A 7,500-nucleotide genomic window follows, 5' to 3' on the forward strand; every position below is an offset into this window, starting at 1 on the left:
TGAAGTCCTGAATCTTGGTCTTGGTCCAGGAGGGACCCTCTAGCCTAGGGGCTCGCCTCATTGCTAAATGCATCAAGCCGCCACAGTGACTCAGGACTCAGGAATAGAATAGCAAACATAGTCGGCAAAAGTCAAGGTCTGAGACTTTGTATTGCCCTAGTGTTGTTCCACACTGACTTGGCTAGTAGCTCTGGCCCATTATCAGTCCATTACAAAGTGTGAAAAGTGTTGGGCAAGGACAAAGCCTTGTCTCACCCCTGAATACACAGAAAAGAAGTTCGACAGACCCCCACCACACTTTACAGCACTTTCATTACCAGTATAGAGGCTGCTATCAGGCCAATAATCTGTGTCGGAATTCCCCTGAGCTCAGGGATCTCTCATAGCGATTCCGAGGTACCGCGTCAAACGCCTTCTTGAGTCGCTGGAGGTGGGAGTAACGCACGAACAAACCCCGACGGCGTTCCACAATTACTCGAAGCGCTATTACGGCTATGTGGATTTGCCAGGAGTAAATCCAACTGCTCCAGTCTCTGTGAGTCAGTAGGTGGTTGCGATTGTTTCAGGAAAAATTGGGGCGAGAACTTGCCGGAATTGTATGCTGAGCAGTGTAATTCACGGTAGATGCTACAATCCCAAAACGGACCCCTTTTCCCTTCAGAAAGGGCTTGACCAGGCCCCTCAGCATGTCAAGTGGAAAATGGTACCAGACTGCCAGGATGGCAATAGGGACAGAGAGATAGATAGATATGTAGAACATACATTCTATATGAAGTAGATATATATATATCTTATATAAAAAGTATATATGCAAATATATATATATATACATATATTATTGTACGGGTAAATAAATACATAATTATGTAGATGTATATATATGTATATAAGAAATATATATACATGTATATATATATGTGAAAATATGTATATGTATATAATACTATATCTAGATAATATATAGATGATATATATATATATATATATATCTTTATGGGTTCATTGTGATGGAAGAAGTCATTTATCTAGGAAAATAATGAACAACATTGGGGATCCATCATATTAGGTGACGTTTCGGATTGAAAATACATAATATATGTTATTTTAGGTATAGACCAAAAACTATATATAAATAAATATAAATGTAACATTCACACACACACCACACAACACAACACACACCACACACCACCACACACACATATCTATATATATATATATATCATTATATATAGATTATTTATATATATATATATATATATATATATATTTATATATGCAACTATGTAATATATAATACATATATTTTTATACAAACACATAAATAGTATGCATATGTATATATAAATGTATATATATTAAATATATATATATATAATATATATATATATATATATATATATATATAGAGAGAGAGAGAGAGAGAGAGAGAGAGAGATACACACTGTAATGGCCAGACATATACTATATTACCGGTTTAATTTGCGAAAAGACAAAGACTTTAGAGAGCTTACAAAATTACTCGAGTAACCACCTTCAAAATACTAACATCCCATTTTCTAGACATGCCCTGGTGCGGAAGGGATCAGGAGCGCATGGTTATTTAAGCAAACCAAACTAATGTTCAATTACACTAACAATGAATAATGACATAAATGAAGTATTTCACGAAAAGTTACTCATTATTATCTACGTTCTTAAGAATTTTATGGAACATAACCAAATTCATACGTATTTACTATTTTACACATCTTCAGTATTTGTAATTCACCGAAGAAAGAGATAGACTATAATACTAGAATAAATAGCATTCATTATTTGATGCTATTTTAGTCACAACTAATATTCGCAAGGAAAATATCTTAAACTCATATCCACCTGAGGGGAGACGTGGACAGGAGGACTTGAGGGGGGACTAGGAAACGCGTTAGAAGCGGAGACAAAACTCCATGAGGAGAGATGTTCCGGGACAGAGAGCGTAAAGACCCGCTGTTATTAATGAGTTATAAGACTCATTTGTGTCAATAACGTTTACTTTAGAAGCTAAGGCTTCTGACAGTCGAGGTAGCGAACAGCAGGTCCGCTGGCCATTTAGTGAGTATTAGACTCACAAAATAAGGACCAGTAGGAAAAGCTCGGAAATCATAAATTTCGGTGAGTTGAAATAATTACGTACGATTTGATGTTCTTAATCAAAATTTTTGTTATAATACTAATATATACACATATATCCCAAATGTTACACATATTTATAATACATATGAGTTGCATATATATACTATAAGTATGCATATATATCACATATATACATATATGTGCCACTATCCGTATACATACCACAACACACACACACACACACACACACACACACACACACACACCACACACATATATATATATATATATATAGTATAATATATATAATATATCTATATATATATAAATATATTTATATATTATATATGTCTAGATATTATAAATATATATAATATATATATATATATATATATATATATATATACAATACATATATATTATATATATATATATATATATATAATATTATATATGATATATATATATAGGACAGGATATTATACATGTTATAACATATATTATTATATATATGATACACATATTCAGATACAGTTATAATATGCATGTATATGTATTATGTAGTTATATGTATATATAACTATATTTAATTATATATAAGTATGTATGTAATATCTATACATATATTTACATATATAAAATATATGTGTAATTTAAGTTGCAAGTATTATATAGTGCATTATTCTTATGGATATATACGTAAATTATATATATACACATATATGCTACACTATATATTATATATATATATAATATATATATATATATATATATATATATACATATATATATATATCTATGCGTGTGTGTGTGTGTGTGTGTTAGTCGATCCCCAAATGCGTGAACAATTGTTAATTAGCTTAGAGCTAAAGTTTGCACAACCATGATTAGTTTTCAGTAGTTGATATTATTTCTTATGTGGTTCAGATATACCAGGTACCCACTACCTCCTGTGTATTTGTCAATGTGTTGGTTCCAAATATCATGAATTGTCTAGAATTATTCACTGATGTGCTCAGTTTGATAGAGAGCTTCAAATCTTTGTTGTTGTTCACTTGGGAATTCTAGCTATGTTCTGCGCCTAGCTATGATTATATATGTGGGTTTAGTTTAAGGCCATTTGTGCAAAATATAATTTTGTTTGTGTAAGAGTATGTTGAGTGTGTCGTAGTAAACGTTGTTTACTGAGTCAACTATGAAGAAACTGTGAATCATCAGTGTTACTGCACTATAGAAGGCATATGGATAATGTTGATAAATCATTATGAAAATGTAAATAGGATCAGACCTTAAAATAGAGACTTGCGGAACACCAAAGGTTACTTGTTGTTGTTCGATGACATCTGATTATGATTCTTTCCGATGGGTCTTGTATCTAAATACATTTAAACCAAAAGTATCAATTTCATTATTTACTAATTGTTAAGATAATTTCATGGCTGACACTATCAAAAAAGCCTTAGGAAAGTGTACATAATGTGTGGCGAGTAAAATTTGCTTGATTTTTGTCCATGTTAGAAATCTCATCTGTACTTTGTAGTTTAAAGCGTTCGAAAAACATGTTGGTTTAGATAATAAGTTAATGGCACAGGAAACTCGTTAGTTAATTTGCTACATTTTTTTTTCAAGACTTTTGGATAATATAGAAGTATAGTAATGAAGCCTAATCATTACTTGGGCTATGTTAATATATCACGTTCCAAATTTGAAGGCAAAGGACATCAAAACCAGAGAGGTGTGCATTATGACCGTCAAATAATGTAAAGTGAGGGGTAAAAACTATCTCTGATAAAGCCACAAAGCAAACTATCTGCATTTGTTTCGCGAAGGTGTTTTATTACTAGAATATTGTTTGTCTTCACTGGTTGTTGTCGGAAAAAAATAGTTGTATAGCTTGCGGATCTGTGTTGTTGTAACGCAGAAGCAAACTGTTAGCTCAGTAAGTTAGTTTATATTCATGAAAAAGTCATTAAAATGGTTGTGCCAATCATTAGTGAGTGTTTGTTGTGAGGCAAGACGTTTTAAACAATTTTCCATGTGTATTAGAGTATATTCAGTGAATTGTTTCTGAAATAAATTGTTTTTGCACGTGAATTAGCAATTTAGCTACTTTTTTTTAAACCTTTATATCTACCTGAAGGGCGGCCAGATTTCTGTATTACTTTAAGGCCTTGTGGGCATGGTTTCTTCGCTAATGGCTCTCTTGATGTCCTCATTTATCCATGGAGCAGGGGGACGTCTGACGGTTCGGTGGTACGTAGGGAGCCAGTGCATCAGTGCTGCTTTTGATAAACTTCCGTAAGAATAAACTTGTTGTTTACATTATCTGTCCGTGATATATTTGATAGAGTGATTCTTAAACAAGATAACACTCGCAGAAAGATTGAGGGTGAGAGACGAAGAGAGAGAGAGGACGAAAAGAGAGAGAGAGACGAAGAGGAGAGAGAGAGAGAGAGAGAGATGTGTAGGGATATATAATATATATTATAATATATTAATATATATATAATATATATATATATATATATATAGAATATATATATATTATATATAATTAATAATTTTTACCAAGAATGGAGAGAGAGAGAATGGGGGTAGTAGAAAAAGAGGAAAGAGAAAGAGAGAGAGCTAGAGAGAGAGATGCAGAGAGAGAGAAATATAGATGATAGACATTGATAATAGATAGATAGAAGATGAGAGAGAGAGAGATAGAGAGAAGAGAATTATTCATGATGTGAATTTTAAAAGAATCTGATTTATTTAAGATCTGTAGTTATTCAAATAAAAAGATCAAATATATTTGGACCATTTCATATATATATATATATATATATATATATATATATATATATATATATAGATATATATATACATATATATATATATATATATTATTTTTTTTTATTTTTAATATATAATATATATATATATATTATATATATATATATATATATTATATATATATGTATATTTTGGACCATTCTGTTATGCTGAAACGGCTTTACAAGGTGTCAAATAGTTATACTATGTAGGGAAATTCGACCAGATTAAGAAGTGAATCATAATCTATCAAACAATCACTATTCGTATAAAATATTTTTGGTGAGAAGCCAAACCAAGCTGGTCATTTTTTTTTGAATATGTAAACTTTTATATATATTGTCTATCTACACTTATATAAAATACATACACTGTATATATTCAGTACATATAGCAAATACACTATATGTATATTTATTTCTCTTTAATATTGTATATATATATAGATATAATATATATATATATATAATATATATATATATATATATATATATATTAAATTAAAGAGTAATAAGTAAAGATGGAGACGTGGATATGAGATGTGGATGGAGACGGGGAGATACGCAGACGCGGAGACGTGGGAGGCAAGCTGATGGGGGAAGACGTTCGGGACAGAGAGCGTAAGGCTAGTGTTTTATAAATGAGTATAAGACTCATTTTGTCTCCGAAACATTACGTATTACTGTAGAAGCATAAGGCGTCTCACAGTCCAGGCAGCGAATATAAGGTCCGGTGGCCCTTTCGTGAGTGTAAGACTCACAAAAGAAGGAACCAAGGAGGGCTACACATATGTAAATATATATATATATATATATATATATAATAATATAAATTATATATATAATATATATATAGATATATATATATATATATATATATACATATATATGTATATTATATATATATATATATATATATATATACATTATATACGTATTCATACGCGAACGTCAATTAATCCGGATTCAACTTACCGCGAACGGCAGCGAAGGCCAAGCCTCGTTCCTTCAACATCAAGAGAAATTTTTTAAAAAGTTAATTATAGTTCTTTTTTTTGTCTTTTTTTCTCTTCGATTTTCCGAGAGGATTTAAGGGAGATGAGAGGCAAGTAATATAAATAGATAAAAAAGTTAGATAGATAATCGGATGAAGGATAGATGGATAAATAGATAGATGAATAGATCGATGAATTGATGGATAGATAGATAGATGATTAAATAGATAGATAGATGATAGATGAATAGATGGGACTAATAGGATGGATAACATATAGATAGATAAATAGAAAGAGAAAAATAAATTTATTAAAATTTTATTGATCATTATTAATGATTTATTTACTATCTTATTTATTAGTTATCATTTTTATATTTACTATCATTTTATTGTTCATTATTCATTGGTATTATTTTTTCTTTTATTTGTTATTATTTATTATTTTTAGTCTATTACTTATTATATTCATTGTTTATTAATCTTCTTTACTCAGTTTTAAGCAAGATAAGAAAAGATAACATTTCTGATTGATTTCCTTGTTTGAAAAACAAAACAAAGTCTTAAAATACATTATTTACCTTTATTTTGCAAGGATTACGTATTATAAACCAAAGCCTTGGTTTTTCAGATTTATGGTATTTAATTCGTAATTTTGAAGTTTTAGGGACGCAATTGAGTGCCGATAATGGTTTTGCCCCTGTTTTGCGCTCCAACAAAGAACAAAGCATGCCCTTGTTTTAAAACTAGCAAAAATTGATTTTTTTTTTTTTTTTTATGCTCCAGGTAATTCCGGAGGAAAGGATTTTGTTTTCTATATATTTCTCACATATCCTTTTGTTGGTTTCAAACAAGGTGCTTGTTTGTGTTGTTTGCTGGAGCACCAACAGAGTGAAAAACATATATATGCTAATTCAGAGGAAATGGAATCATTATTTTTTCTTCTCTCTTCTTTATTTTGCACCATATCCCTTCGCAATATTTGAACATCAGATTTTTTTATAGGGTGGTGTTGGGAGAGGGGGAGCAGGTCTATAATGGTAAAAAAAAAAAAAAATAATACATTTTTGGGCAAAAAATAGCCAAAAATTTCATACAAAAAAACACCAAAACCAAATAAATAAAGATTCATAGATGAACTTAGAAAAAAAACTTTCCTGGCCGTTTCCTAGAGAGTGCGTTTCCCTAACCGAAGTATCTAGTAAAATAAAGGGTTTTAAAGAAAAAAAAAGAAAAAAAGAAAGAAGAAATTTGGATGTATATGCAAGGTTCTCTCAAATATGCAAATATGTTTCTGTCAAAATATATCATCCTCTGCCACTCAGGGTTTAAGGTTCCTGTGCATTAATTAGGAAACATATATGTTAATGTAGTTAAAATAATTATTGTATATATATATATTATATATAATTATATAATATATATATATATATATATATATATATATTTATATATATATATATATAATTAAGGTATATGTATACATTTAAGGGTAATAATCGTGACCCATACGAAGAGAGAAGAGAGAGAGGAGGAGATGGGGAAGCAGAAGAGAGGTAGAGAGGAGAGAGA

The sequence above is a fragment of the Penaeus monodon genome, chromosome 44, assembly GCF_015228065.2.
Source record: "Penaeus monodon isolate SGIC_2016 chromosome 44, NSTDA_Pmon_1, whole genome shotgun sequence".
NCBI classification, from domain to species: domain Eukaryota; kingdom Metazoa; phylum Arthropoda; class Malacostraca; order Decapoda; family Penaeidae; genus Penaeus; species Penaeus monodon.